Below are 16,524 nucleotides of genomic sequence, written 5' to 3'. Positions count from 1 at the left end.
ATGGTCCAGCTGCGCAATACGTAGGATGGATGCTATGAGTAATTTGAGCTAAGGCTCATATTATTGGGCTAAGGCTCATATTATTGGGCTAAGGCCCTGACGTTTTAGAGTTAAAACTCGTTAACGCGTTTGAGCTTGAAGCTCGCGCATGTATGTTTTACTTCGTTTTATTTTTAGTTTGATGTCAATACAATGTTGTCATAATGCTCAAAATTAATAAAGGGAAGTGTGAAACATGTATGCAAAAGGTAATAAAACGCATATTAAGAGAAAATAGCGCGTATCATTATTCATAATGGCTTAAAAAGCCTTGATTACAAACTTGACAACTTTTACATGAAACATTTTCTAAGTTGTGCTGCGTTCCATGTGCGCGGGATCTTCTTTCCATTTAAATCTTTTAAAGCGTATGTGCCTTTTCCCAATTCTTCCGAGACTTGATAAGGTCCCTCCCAGTTGGGAGACATCTTTCCCGGGGGTATTGCGCGACTAGCTTCATTGTTTCGAAGGACAAAATCATTCTTCTTGAAGTGGCATTCTTTCACACGCTGATTGTAATATTTTTCTAGTTTTTTCTTGTATTTGGCTTCACTGATGATAGCCGCCTCTCTGCGCCCTTCAAGTAAATTGAGATCCAACCTCCTTTCTTGCTCCTTATCCGTCTTACTCATCATGAGCACTCTATAGGATGGGCATCCAATTTATGCTGGAATCATAGCCTCCGTTCCATAGGTTAGGCTGAACGGGGACTCGCCATTGCTGGTTTTGCTTAATGTCCTGTGCGCCCTGTAAGGCCCCGTTACCGGTAACCCTACTTTCGTGTTGGATTTACTCATAAACACAGTTCTAACTATCAGAGTTGATTAAAACATTTACGCGGAAAATAAAACTTTCATAAAACATTACAATATTTCACAACTTGTCCCAAAACATCCCTTATCTTCCACATTAAAACATTAAAATTAAAACAACGTAAGTCTTCAGATGCCAGACTCCTGTTCAGTGCCATGTGTCTCCTCAAGCGAGCTGCCTCATCCTACTCACCTGCGTGCATACTAAAAGTCAGCTACGCTGAGTGAGTTCTAGTTAATCACATAATCATACAATACCTTCTTACATTTCATACTTAATCTCTTAACTTTCTTTCATATACACCTAAGTGCTCTTACCTTCATTTTTACTTTCTTACTTTCTTTACATACATAATCATACGTTCATTTTTACCTTCATACTTTCCTTACATACATAATCATACGTTCATTTTTACCTTCATACTTTCCTTACATACATAATCATACTTTTTAAAGAGCCTTTCGCCCTATAACCTCACAGATATTATAAGGGTCTGGTCCCTTGTTTTCGAATATTAGAAGGGTTCGATTCCCTAACATCACAGATATTATAAGGGTCTGGTCCCTATCATCACAGATATTATAAGGGTCTGGTCCCTAGTTTTCGAATATTAGAAGGGTTCGATTCCCTAACATCACAGATATTATAAGGGTCTGGTCCCTATCATCACAGATATTATAAGGGTCTGGTCCCTAGTTTTCGAATATTAGAAGGGTTCGATTCCCACTTCGTTACCATACAACCATACATCATACCTCAAGTATTATTAGGGCTCGGTACCCTTTTCGTAACCATACAACCATACATTATCATTTCTTTCTTCTATTATCACTACCATGCTCATATACATAACATACATAACATTCTTACCTATACCTAGCGTTACAACCTGACAGTACGTGCAATATCCGAAGATCGTTCACGTACCATCAAGCAATCATTCTTACATAACACATATATCACATAGGGCATACACTTATCACTTAGGATAAATGTATTAACAACACATCAAGTATGCACACAGCCCCGAAAACATAACAAGGAATGGGGCTAGAAACTCACCTGAACACGGTTACGTTCACCGTTAATCGTAATTCCTTTCTTCAGTTGTGCACGGCTGACTGTATAACAAGTATACGTATCAATTAACTATCACTTCTCATAATGTATTTATATCTTTATATGACCCACAACGAACGGGGGTCCGGGGGCAGCGCCCCTGGCAGCGGGGTCTAGGGGCGGCAGCCCCTACCAGGGTCCAAGGGGCAGAGCCCCTGGCTGGGGTCGAGCTGCCAGGTCAGCTTGGAAAAATTTTATTTCCATTAACTGTCTTAATACATTTCTCATTAGATTTTTAATTTATTTTCTAAACGAACTTGGCTTTAGGCGAAGTTAAACCTCAGGCGAACTTAGCTTTAGGCGAAGTTAAACCTCAGGCGAACTTAGCTTTAGGCGAAGTTAAACCTCAGGCGAACTTGTCATCAGGCGAACTTAAACCTCAGGCGAACTTGTCATCAGGCGAACTTAGCTTGCAGGCGAAGTTCATCAGGCGAACTTAGCTTGCAGGCGAAGTTCATCGCTTGAAGGCGAAGTTGCCCAGATGAAGGCGAAGTTTCCCAGACAGCCTGCTGTTTGGTTTCTGTCCAACATTTCGAGCGATTTTAACACCCCCGCTATGGTTCAATATCACCCACTACGCTTCCCGACCATTTCCGGTCACTTAACACTAAAAAGCTTGGATCTTTAAACTTCAAAGTTCAAGAATCTTACCTTTTTGAGCTTGTTGGATCTTGTTTCCTTGCTTAATCACAACCAACCGCTCTCTCTTCTCTCTCGGATCTTGGTCTCTCTCTCTACGGCTCTCGGCCTCTCTCTCTCTCTCCTCGGATCTCGGTCGCCGGTCGGCTTGTGTATGGGGTGTGTGTGTGTTTTGGAAGTGTGAAGGAATAGATGTAAATGAAGATATTTTTGGGTTTAGGGGATATTTATATCCCTTAAATCCCATTCTCATTTAACCCATCTCAATTAATCCAAGTCCCTGATCCGCTCCTACCCGATATTAATAATTAAAAACGCGAAATCACTAACATAACTTTCTTTATTCAACATTATAAATTTTAGGATGTTACAAGTCTTCCCCCCTTAAAGAGGTTTCGTCCCCGAAACCTAACTATTACATAAACAAACTAGGGTAAAACTTGCGCATCTCATCCTCGGCTTCCCAAGTAGCATCTGATCCCTTACGGTGTTTCCATATCACTTTTACCAAAGGTATAATCTTGTGACGAAGCTGCTTCTCCTTGCGGTCAACGATCGCTATCGGTTGCTCGATGTAGTTCAATTGTTCATCAACCTCAATGTCCATCAATGGCACGTGAGACGTGTCATCAGCTAGACACTTCCTCAGATGAGAAACATGGAAGGTTGAATGAATTCCTTCTAACTCATCGGGTAAATCCAGTTTATAAGCTACTTCACCCACACGTTTTACAACCTTGAACGGTCCAATGTACCTCGGACTCAACTTTCCTCTTTTCCTAAAACGGATAATCCCCTTCCAAGGCGAGACCTTGAGCATCACATTGTCACCAACGTTAAACTCAATTGGTCGTCGCCGCTTATCTGCATAAGACTTTTGTCTGTCTTGCGCGGCTTTCATTCTTGCTTTGATCTGATCGAACTTTGAAGACGTTTCTTGAACCACTTCTAGGCTTCCCATTTCCTTCTGACCAATCTCACCCCAACACACCGGGGTTCTACATCGTCTACCGTACAACATCTCAAACGGTGGCATACCAATACTTGAATGGTAACTGTTGTTATAGGAGAACTCTGCCAGATGCAGATGATCATCCCAACTTCCACCAAAATCTAAAACACAAGCACGTAGCATATCCTCAAGGGTTTGGATCGTCCGTTCAGACTGTCCATCGGTTTGAGGATGATACGCCGTACCGATGTTCAACCTCGTCCCCATAGCTTCATGGAATTTCTTCCAGAACCTCGAAGTAAACCGTGTATCCATATCAGACACGATCGATAACGGTACTCCATGCTTGGTTACCACTTCCTTGATGAACAAGCTTGCTAGCGTTTCTGACGAGATGGCCTCTCGTATGGGCAGAAAGTGAGCACTCTTGGTCAAACGGTCCACAATCACCCAGATGGTGTCATGTTGCTTAGCTGTACGAGGTAGCTTAGTTATGAAATCCATGGTGATGTGTTCCCATTTCCACTCAGGTATCTCTAGCGGTTGCATCTTCCCATAAGGCTTTTGGTGCTCGGCCTTGACTTGTGAGCAAGTTAAGCACTTACTAACATAATCCACTACATAATTCTTCATTCCTGGCCACCCGTAATCTCTTTTCAGGTCTTGGTACATCTTTGTAGCTCCAGGATGGATTGAGTACCTTGACTTATGAGCTTCATCTAAGATTCGACTTCTAAGATCACCATGGCGTGGAATCCACATACGGTCAAATCTAGTTTTAACTCCATGAGTGTTTTCCATCAACTCATCTTGCTGGCCATAAATCCTTTCTTTCTTTACTAACCCTTCGTCTACTAACACTTCTGACTGCACTTTGATGATTTCTTCAAAAAGACTTGAGTTCATGATCAACTTATATGACTTCACTATTGCAAGGACTTCCTCATTCTTACGACTTAACGCATCAGCGACCACGTTAGCTTTACCGGGGTAATACCTAATCTCACAGTCGTAATCCTTTATCAATTCTAACCATCTTCTCTGCCTCATGTTCAGTTCTTTCTGTTCGAAGAAGTACTTTAAACTCTTATGATCGGTATAGATAGTACACTTAGTACCGTACAGATAATGCCTCCATATCTTAAGAGCATGCACTACAGCTGCTAACTCCAGATCATGCGTCGGATAAGTACTTTCATGGACCTTCAACTGTCTAGACGCGTAAGCTATCACCTTCCCCCGTTGCATCAACACGCAACCTAACCCTTGATGCGAGGCATCAGCACAAACAACGAAATCCTCGTCGCCATCGGGCAAAGTAAGGATTGGAGCTTGCGTGAGCCTCTTCTTCAATTCTTCAAAGGCTTCTTCCTGAAACTTTCCCCAACTGAATACTATCGACTTTCGGGTCATACCGGTCAGCGGTGCGGCTATCTTGGAGAAACCTTCGATGAATCTCCTATAGTAGCCAGCTAACCCTAGGAAACTTCGTATATCAGTCGGATTCTGCGGAGTCTTCCAATTCGTTATCGCTTCAATCTTAGCTGGGTCCACGGTAATCCCTTCAGGATTAATCACGTGACCTAAAAATTGCACTTCTCTTAACCAGAACGCGCACTTCGAAAACTTGGCATACAACTTCTCTTTCTTCAGAGTCTCCAGTACCTCTCTCAGATGCTCAGCATGTTCAGACTCGCTCTTTGAATAAACCAATATATCATCGATGAAGACGATAACCGACTTATCCAACATCGGTCGACACACCCTATTCATCATGTCCATAAATGCTGCAGGAGCATTGGTTAGACCGAATGACATTACGAGGAACTCGTAGTGTCCATACCGCGTTCGGAACGCTGTCTTAGGGATGTCTGCCTCTTTCACCTTCAGCTGATGGTAGCCTGATCTGAGATCTATTCGTGAGAACCAACTTGAACCTTGCAGTTGGTCAAACAGATCATCAATCCTTGGCAACGGATATCTATTCTTTACCGTCAGCTTATTCAACTCACGATAATCTATGCACATTCTCATACTTCCATCCTTCTTCTTCACGAACAAAACTGGTGCGCCCCACGGGGAAACACTCGGTCTTATGAAACCTTTGTCGACGAGTTCTTGCAGTTGTGACATCAATTCTTTCATCTCGGACGGTGCTAGACGGTAAGGCGCTTTCGCGACAGGTTGGGCTCCTGGTATTAAATCTATCTGAAATTCTATCTCTCGCTATGGTGGCAACCCCGGAAGATCCTCTGGGAATACTTCTGGGTAGTCGCGCACAATAGGAACATCTTTTATTTCTTTCGTCTCGGCCGTAGCGTTGACGACATACGCCAGGTAGGCACAACACCCTCGCCTTAGCAAACCCTCGGCTTTCATCATCGAAATGACATTAAGCCCAGAACTTTCCTTATCACCATAGACCGCTAGCGCGCTACCATCCAATGACTTTAACCTTATAATCCTACTCTTACATACTATCTGAGCCTCAAACTCAGACAACCAATCCATACCCAAAACCACATCGAACCCTCCCAAGGTCATAACGTACAAGGTAATCGGGAACTCATGTCCTTCCAATTCTATCTTACAATTCTTAACCACTTTTGTTATTTTAACCGAAGTGTCACTGGCGGTTTCCACCGCAAAAGTTTCAGACACTCGGCAACATTTCATTTTAGCTAGTTTACTAAATGGTGTGGCTACGAAACTTTTGTTTGCGCCCGAATCAAATAACACAGAAGCGGAAACACCGTTCACTAAAAACGTACCTGTGACGACATCCGGAATCTGCTTGGCTTGCTCTTGGGTCAGCGTGTAGGCTCTAGTTCTTGGCCTAGCTTGATCGGCATCCTTCCTTCCACTACCTCCAGCTTCACCATCTGTGCACTCTCTCGCCATGTGGCCTGGCTTGCCACATTTGTAACATGCTGGCTTTGCACTGCACTCATTGGCATAATGCCCCACCTTCCCACACTTGTAACACACATTAGACCCCATCCGGCATTCCCCACCGTGGGCCTTCCCACATTTGAGACAAACACCAGGACTTTTACTCCACTTGCACTCACCACCATGCATCTTTCCGCAGGTCTTACACGATCTCTTCTCCCACACTCTCTGCTTCTTATCTTTGGGGTTCCATAACTGAGTACCGGGTCGTTTAGCAGGAGCGGCCCATTTCTTCCCCTTCTTCTCGTCTTCCACCACCACATCATCCGCAGTCAGGTCTGCATAGACCATTTCTGCGAGTTCGACAGCAGAATCGAAAGTAGTAGGTTTACTTGTCCTGACTAACATGCGGACTCTCTGGGGTAATCCTCTCACATAACACTTGATTCTCTTAGCCTCAGTGTTGACCATATCGGGTACTAGCCTAGACATTCGATTGAACTCGGTAGTGTACTCACGATGTGTCATTGTCCCAGCTTTCAAGTTCAGGAACTTCATCTCCGCCTTTTCAACCTCGGCGTCAGCACATAACTTCTTCATTACTAACTCCTTCAGATCTTCCCACCTCATCTCTTTGATCTCTTCTCGGGTCTTTCTTTGCTCCACACTCTCCCACCAATACATAGCCTCATCCTCGAATGATTGGGTAGCATAACCTACCGCTTGATCGGGACGGCACTCGCTAATGCGGATAACCTTATCCATGGCGGTTATCCACTGAAGAGTAGCGATCGCGTCTCCTAAACCAGTCAGCTTCGGCTGGTCGCATCCTTTGAAGGACTTATAGCTGCACCCACCTTGGCCTCTTCTCCTGTCATCGACTTCCACAGACTTATCCTCACTCGAGGTCCTTCTTTCTCCTTCCCCATCCATTCTACCATCACCACCCGCCCTTTCAGCAGTTCGTTCACGGCTTCCAGCAGATCCTTCGGGATTCAGGTTCTTCACAGCAGCAACCACAGCTTGAACAATGGCTGCTTGAACTGCAGGGCTAAGTTGAACTTCCTCGTTGTTTCCCGGGCTTCTTCCCGCTGCGCTTCCTTCAACTTCGGTGTTGGAAGCGGTCTCAACCGAAGGTTGCCGGACACGACGAGGCCTGCCACGTCGTCCAGTGCGACCTCCAGCTCCAACAATGTCTCCAGCTCCAGTCATCGTATTCTAAAAGGGAACAAACATCATCACTCAAGGAACTATTTAGTACAAGGATAGCAAGGCTAACAGGTAATAACAGTGGCCAGTTGTGATTAGCTGATCACGTTACTTTTCGTGTCCTATACACTTCCCTTTATGAGTCCATTTGTGCTGGTTCTACTTAAGCAGTTTGTTAAATCAAACAATCAATTATTCCTATCCCTGTCGTTCACATATCTTTTCTTTCCCATTAACATATATCATTTAATCATACCATTTACCTTTACTGATCTTGCTTGAGCGACACATGGCATTCTTGAACTGGCATCTTCTTTCCTTTCTTACTTAAATCCCATACTCTGTTCGAGTCTAAGCATGTAGGATGCTTAAATCTCTCGAACTTATGCTCTGATACCAACTTGTAAGGCCCCGTTACCGGTAACCCTACTTTCGTGTTGGATTTACTCATAAACACAGTTCTAACTATCAGAGTTGATTAAAACATTTACGCGGAAAATAAAACTTTCATAAAACATTACAATATTTCACAACTTGTCCCAAAACATCCCTTATCTTCCACATTAAAACATTAAAATTAAAACAACGTAAGTCTTCAGATGCCAGACTCCTGTTCAGTGCCATGTGTCTCCTCAAGCGAGCTGCCTCATCCTACTCACCTGCGTGCATACTAAAAGTCAGCTACGCTGAGTGAGTTCTAGTTAATCACATAATCATACAATACCTTCTTAAATTTCATACTTAATCTCTTAACTTTCTTTCATATACACCTAAGTGCTCTTACCTTCATTTTTACTTTCTTACTTTCTTTACATACATAATCATACGTTCATTTTTACCTTCATACTTTCCTTACATACATAATCATACGTTCATTTTTACCTTCATACTTTCCTTACATACATAATCATACTTTTTAAAGAGCCTTTCGCCCTATAACCTCACAGATATTATAAGGGTCTGGTCCCTTGTTTTCGAATATTAGAAGGGTTCGATTCCCTAACATCACAGATATTATAAGGGTCTGGTCCCTATCATCACAGATATTATAAGGGTCTGGTCCCTAGTTTTCGAATATTAGAAGGGTTCGATTCCCTAACATCACAGATATTATAAGGGTCTGGTCCCTATCATCACAGATATTATAAGGGTCTGGTCCCTAGTTTTCGAATATTAGAAGGGTTCGATTCCCACTTCGTTACCATACAACCATACATCATACCTCAAGTATTATTAGGGCTCGGTACCCTTTTCGTAACCATACAACCATACATTATCATTTCTTTCTTCTATTATCACTACCATGCTCATATACATAACATACATAACATTCTTACCTATACCTAGCGTTACAACCTGACAGTACGTGCAATATCCGAAGATCGTTCACGTACCATCAAGCAATCATTCTTACATAACACATATATCACATAGGGCATACACTTATCACTTAGGATAAATGTATTAACAACACATCAAGTATGCACACAGCCCCGAAAACATAACAAGGAATGGGGCTAGAAACTCACCTGAACACGGTTACGTTCACCGTTAATCGTAATTCCTTTCTTCAGTTGTGCACGGCTGACTGTATAACAAGTATACGTATCAATTAACTATCACTTCTCATAATGTATTTCTATCTTTATATGACCCACAACGAACGGGGGTCCGGGGGCAGCGCCCCTGGCAGCGGGGTCTAGGGGCGGCAGCCCCTACCAGGGTCCAAGGGGCAGAGCCCCTGGCTGGGGTCGAGCTGCCAGGTCAGCTTGGAAAAATTTTATTTCCATTAACTGTCTTAACACATTTCTCGTTAGATTTTTAATTTATTTTCTAAACGAACTTGGCTTTAGGCGAAGTTAAACCTCAGGCGAACTTAGCTTTAGGCGAAGTTAAACCTCAGGCGAACTTAGCTTTAGGCGAAGTTAAACCTCAGGCGAACTTGTCATCAGGCGAACTTAAACCTCAGGCGAACTTGTCATCAGGCGAACTTAGCTTGCAGGCGAAGTTCATCAGGCGAACTTAGCTTGCAGGCGAAGTTCATCGCTTGAAGGCGAAGTTGCCCAGATGAAGGCGAAGTTTCCCAGACAGCCTGCTGTTTGGTTTCTGTCCAACATTTCGAGCGATTTTAACACCCCCGCTATGGTTCAATATCACCCACTACGCTTCCCGACCATTTCCGGTCACTTAACACTAAAAAGCTTGGATCTTTAAACTTCAAAGTTCAAGAATCTTACCTTTTTGAGCTTGTTGGATCTTGTTTCCTTGCTTAATCACAACCAACCGCTCTCTCTTCTCTCTCGGATCTTGGTCTCTCTCTCTACGGCTCTCGGCCTCTCTCTCTCTCTCCTCGGATCTCGGTCGCCGGTCGGCTTGTGTATGGGGTGTGTGTGTGTTTTGGAAGTGTGAAGGAATAGATGTAAATGAAGATATTTTTGGGTTTAGGGGATATTTATATCCCTTAAATCCCATTCTCATTTAACCCATCTCAATTAATCCAAGTCCCTGATCCGCTCCTACCCGATATTAATAATTAAAAACGCGAAATCACTAACATAACTTTCTTTATTCAACATTATAAATTTTAGGATGTTACACGCCCACAGGACATTAGGTAACTCCTCGACTCATGCATGGGACTCTCCCTCCAACCTTTTCTTCAGCCCATTCAGCAAGCTCTGGTTCGCGCGTTCCACTTGGCCATTCCCTTGAGGGTGGTATACTGAAGTGAAGACCTGGTTGATGCGCAATTCCTTGAGCCAACTGGATATCTTCCTGTCAGTGAATTGTTTGCCATTGTCGCTCACGATTTTCATGGGCAAGCCAAAACGGCATACGATGTGGCTCCAAATAAATTGCTTCATTGCCTCGGCTGTGATTTTTGCCAGTGGCTTGGCTTCAACCCATTTTGTGAAATAGTCTACTGCCACTACCAAAAACTTTACTCGCCCTGGCGCTTGCGGCAAGGGACCCACAATATCGATTGCCCACTTGTGGAAAGGCCATGCAGAGGTCACCGGAATCAAGCTGTTCTTTGGTCGCATGGTATTTGGCGCATAGCTCTGACACGCTTTGCATTTTTGGATCTCTTTTAACGCGTCCAAGTACATGCCTGGCCAATAGTAACCTGCGTTCATTGCCTTGGCGACCACCATGCGCGGGCCAGCATGTATTCCACAGATTCCTTCGTGTATCTCTCTGATCACATAGCTTGCTGAGTGGTCCAAGATAAGAGCGTCGATATAACGTACCATCGAGTAGTTCGTAGTTCTGCGACTTGTGTCTTATCTTCCTCGCCTGTGCGCGATCGTCTGGTACCTTTCCCTCCTTCAAGAATTCCATTATTGGAGTTATCCATGATGAAGGTGTTGTATGAATTACAAGAACAGACTTCGCTCCCACTGACGGGTTGCTCATTACTTCCACCCTGACATCTTTGCCAAAATGATCGAAGCTGGTTGATGCCATTTTGCTTAGCGCGTCGGCAGACTTATTTTCACTGCGCGGAATGTGTATGATTCTGAAAAAGTCAAATTGTTCGGTGAGTTTCTTCGCCTGCTCTAGATACAGAGGCATGGTGTTCTCCTTGGCATCATAAAGGCCATTGACTTGTGCTGCTACCAGGTATGAATCTACATGAGCCTCTAGCTTTTTAACTCCGAACTTGTGCGCGATGCACAAACCAGCCAGCAGGGCTTCATACTCAGCTTCATTGTTGGTGCTCTTGAAATCCAACCTGATTGCGTAGGTATACTCATGATTTTCTGGATCCACCAGTTTGAGGCCTGCGCCGGACCCTTCGTTGTTTGAAGCTCCATCAGTGAATAATCTCCAAACGTTTTCTTCATTATTGGCTTGCGGAGGGTCTACTTCGCGCTGAGCCTCTTCGACTTTTCCTTCAGGGATTTCTGCGATAAAATCAGCTAAGACTTGTCCCTTGATTGCTGGACGAGGCTTATAGGTGATCGTGTGCTCCCCTAATTCCAGCGCCCATTTTGTCAGCCTTCCTGAGAGCGCGGGACGTCGCAAGACTTGCTGGATGTTGTAATCAATCAGGACTTCAATAGGATGACCATTGAAATATCTGTGAAGCTTGCGCGACGCATGCGTTAGTGATAAAACTAACTTTTCTATGATAGTGTAGCGCGTCTCAGGATCTATCAGCACCCGACTTACATAATAAATTGGTGTTTGGATTCCCTTGCGATCCACCAATAATACTGCGCCAATGGCGCGCTCTCCTGCTGACGAGTACAACGTTAAAGTTTCACCAGGTAGTGGAGCTGTGAGCGCAGGCAGATTTATCAGACATTTTTTTATCTCACTGAAAGCGTGCTCGGCCTCAGGCGTCCATTTGAATTGGCTTTTCTTTAGGCAATTTCTCAATGTGTTAATGAATGGGGTAGATTTGCTTGCATGGTTTGCTAGGAACCTGTTAATTGATACCAATCTACCATTCAACTTTTGAACTTCCTTCATGGTGGATGGTGAGGGCATGCTGAGGATAGCCTCCACCTTCTCTGGGTTCACCTTGAAACCATCCATGGTGACCATTACGCCGATAAATTTCCCTTCTTCCACGCCGAATGTGCATTTGCTCGGGTTGAGCTTCATGTTTACTTCCTTTAGGCGCCGAAAGGTTTCTTCGATGTCTTTGAGCATTTGTTTTTCCTCCCTGCTTTTAATCACCAAATCATCCACGTAGACTTCTAAGTTTTTTCCAATCTGCTCGTTGAAAATTGCATCCATGAGTCTTTGGTAAGTGGCTCCTGCATTCTTCAAACCAAAGGGCATTTTTGTGTAACAGAAAACACCCTTGTCAGTTCTGAAAGCAGTCTTGTCTTCATCCTGTGGTGCCATTTGAATTTGGTGATAGCCCTTATAGGCATCCAGGAAACATTTGAGCTTAAATGGCGCCACAGAGTCCACCTTCGCGTCAATGTTTGGGAGGGGGTAATAATCTTTTGGACACGCTTTGTTGAGGTCCTTGAAATCAATGCACATTCTCCATGACCCATTGCTCTTCTTTACCATCATAGGATTGGCTACCCATGTTTGGTATCGTATTGGGCGAATGATATTCGCGCGCAGTAGATCTTCTACTTGCTCATTCATGGCCTTTGCCTTCTCGTCTCCCATGACTCTTTTCTTTTGAGCAATTGGCTCTACAGACTTGAATGTGTTGAGAGAGTGCTGCGCCAGGTCTCGCGGAACCCCAGTCATATCAGAATGTTGCCACGCGAAGACTGGCGTATACGTTGTGAGCAATCTTTTCATTCTCACCCTTGTGTCATCTGATATCGTAGCTCCGATTGTGATTGTTTGTTCTGGGAATTTTGGGTTGAGAATCCATTCCTCTGGCGCGTTGTTTGCCACTGGAAGCTTCATTCTCCCTTCTCGAGGTATACTTGTTACTGCGCATAAATGATCTCGATACACAAATGTTACTCCTGTTGGTGTTGGGAACCCCAACGCGCCATGCGCTGGTGACGGTATGGCGTTGAATTGGGCAATCGTTCCTCTACCCAAGATCATACTATGGCATGAAGTGGTGGGCAAGACCAGGAAGTTGACAATTTCAGCTCGCTTGTGCTTCTCATCCCCCATAGTTAGTTCGAATTGTATCTGACCTAGGGGGTGAATAATTTCGTTTGAGACACCCGAGATTGGTGTACTCACAACTTCGAGCCTTGCTTGGTCTTCTGGATCCAACTTCCTGAAACATTGCTCATACATGATGTCTGACTCTCTACCGGTGTCCACCAGGACTCTTGACACCTCATAATGAGCGATGTGTGCAGTGATGACTAGAGGACTACTGATAGACGGGCCTCCTCTGATTCTTGGAAAGATTACTTGTTGCTCGCGCCAATCCCCTTGGATTTGCGCGCTTCTCTTCCTCGATCTTTGCCCTTGCCTTCCTCCTTCAACTACATAGATTCTTTTGAATTTTTTACTGGCTGAGGCTCCGTCTGGTTGTTCATTCTCTGGTCTTGGGTTTTTTACTAGGTGAGCCAACTTGCCTGATTTCACATCTTTTTCGATCGCATCCTTTAAATGGTGGCATGCATCGGTGTTGTGCCCTGTGGATTTGTGAAACTCACAATATTTGCCACTGTTCGGTGGTCCCTTATGAAGTAATGGCCTGGGGTTTTTAAACTGGACATTCTCTGTGCTTAACACTTGCGAAGGCGTTTTGGTGAGGGGAGTCCATATTCTTGGTAGAGGTCTGTTAGGTTCTTTGCCGCCTTCCTTCTTGTCACCTTCTCCGCGATTAAGAATGTCTTTTTGGGGTTGGGGTGAACTTTGTTGCGCTTGATTTTCTGCGGGAGAATAATTGGTTTGTTGCAACCTGGACCATACGGAGTTTTGTTTGCCCCTTCTTGCATTGTTGCGTGGTGCTTCTGTTTGATGCCCTTTATCTCTTGCTCTGTCTTGGGCAATTTGTTTTTCATTTTGCGCGAAGACTCGCGATGCTTCCATAAGCTTAGCCCAAGTGGTTGGCATGCCTTCTCTGCTCACGAGAGCTCTGCGGAGTTGATCACTGCGCGCACCATGTATAAAGGCCACGCGCAAGAGTTGTTCGGTGATGCCTCCAATTGCAAGAGATTCCTGATTGAAACGAGTTATGTAGTCTTCAATGGTTTCGTCATTCCTGCGCACGCAGTGCATGATATCATCAGGGTCGCGCGTGTGTCTGCGCTGCTGTACAAAGTGAGCCTGGAACTTTTCCAATAGCTCTTCGAACCCATCGATTTGTCCTGTCGGCAAGCTTTCGAACCAGACACGCGCTGCGCCCGTGAGGCAGCGAGCAAACATGTGACACCATGTTGGCATCGTCCAGCTTTCTAGGTTTCCAGTGTTATAAAAACCTTGTAAGAAATCGTCTGGATCTGTTGTACCATCGTACTTGCCTAAACCACTTGGCATCTTGGTTTTGTGTTGAATGGGAGCCTTCGCAATGCGCTCAGTGAATTTTGAATGTTTTACCAAGATGGCTGGCCTATATGGTGTGGTTACGTCCACTTGCGCTTTCGCTTGTGGGTTGTATGGTGTGTATAAATCCATATCAGCTTTGGCTCCAGGTGCTATGTGCATGTGTGCGCGAAGCTGTGAACCTCCTGCATGAGTATCTCGCGTCTTCTTCATGATGTGCACCTCTTCCTCATCACTGATATCAGCTTGTTCGGTGTGAACAGAATGACCGTCTTCCGGCGCGCGCGTCTTTTTTGTTGTTCCCTGAATGGTTTGTTTATCAAATGCGAGCCTTTGTATTAAATCGGCTAACTTTTTGTGTTTTACCAACTCATTGTATTTGTCCATTAAACGCCGTTGTTCGTTTATGAGCCATTCTTTAGGGTCATTGGTTTCAACTTCCGGGCCCATTGATCCTTTTTGTTTTGTACCAGTCAGATTTTGGAACGTGAGATCGTCTGGGGGAGTTTCAGTTTGACTATGAGGTGTTGTGTTGAAGGGATGGTTACTGGTGGTGCGCGCAGTGTCACGCGGCGCCTCCAGAACCTGATGTCCCTCATTAACTTCCTCAAGCTCATTATCCTCCAGAACTTGATCGTTGTTTCGAACACCGGAAACCATGGTGAAGATTTTCAGAGAGAAGATTGATGAAATAGTGGTTTTGTTGCCGTTGTAACAGGTGATGGCGCCAATGAAGAAGCGTGGATCGACTTACTTGTATTCGATCTACGTTCCTCGGGTATGAGTGTGCTATATCACCGATGGTTTTCCGAGATACGAGTTCTTCCACCTACAAAACGAACAGCACCGTGAGCTTACCCCTCAGAAAGGGACAGAGGGGTCCTCTTTGGGGTAACCCCCCGGTGTGAGAATAAGATATTGTAGGAGAAGATAAGAATGTGAAAATGAGTAAGGACTTAGAATATATTTTCTTGCTTGACCCCAACTGTGGAGGTGGTGTGGTATTTATAGTATTAGGGTTTCCAATGATTGGGCTCAGACCCAATTAGGGCCTTTTTGGCCTCCTCCTATTGCTTCGCGCCACGTGTACTTAGGACACCTGGTGCTTTTTCATTGATTATTCTCTGACCAAGGTATTTTACCTGACCCATGTGCCATCACGTGGTGGCACATGGGTTTTGCTGAGTTGTCCACCCTTCATTGGCAGCTGTCAACATCAGCACATTCTTTATTCCTTAAAAGATACCTTCTGGAAGGTTGTCTGATGAGTACAATCATGGTTGTCCTTATTCTGATTTGGATTAGACTATTGTCTCATTTGTTGTGTTGTCCTTTATGCGCCTATCCCGGGGATGCGCAAGGTCTTCTCTTTATTCTCACGCGCAGATGTTTCATGCGCAGATGTGATATGCGTGAGCATGTGATATGCGTAAGCATATGTAATATGCGTGAGCATATGTGATATGCGCCACGCGCAGATGTGATGCGTGAGCATATGTGATGCGTGAGCATATGTGATGCGTGAGCATATGTGATATGCGTGAGCATATGTGATATGCGCCACGCGCATAGGTTTTGGCTTTGTGTCTTCATGACATCCTGATTTCAAGCCTCTTGTCTATATCTTGTGGGTTGACCCGCCCCGCTCGATGTTAAGGCGGGTGCATACCCCTCCAATCATGTCCCATCTGTGTTCGTGCATGTTTTCGTCTTTATTAGAATGGATTTAGGTGTTATGGAAAAGCAAATTTTACATTGATAGGTACTTAAAACCATAAAACTATGTGTCTCTTACAAGAAGTTATTGATTCACTATGAGATGTGTTTAATATAAATAGGGATGACAATGAAACCTGAACCTGATGGGAAAACTCGAAACCGGACATAATTGGGACGGGTAATACCCGACCCATTAGGGTTTGGGA

The sequence above is a fragment of the Bidens hawaiensis genome, unplaced genomic scaffold (assembly GCF_021521415.1).
Source record: "Bidens hawaiensis isolate Kalapana, Puna unplaced genomic scaffold, B.hawaiensis_p1.1 tig00025633_1, whole genome shotgun sequence".
NCBI classification, from domain to species: Eukaryota; Viridiplantae; Streptophyta; class Magnoliopsida; order Asterales; family Asteraceae; genus Bidens; species Bidens hawaiensis.
Note: the sequence above shows the minus strand (reverse complement) of the source record.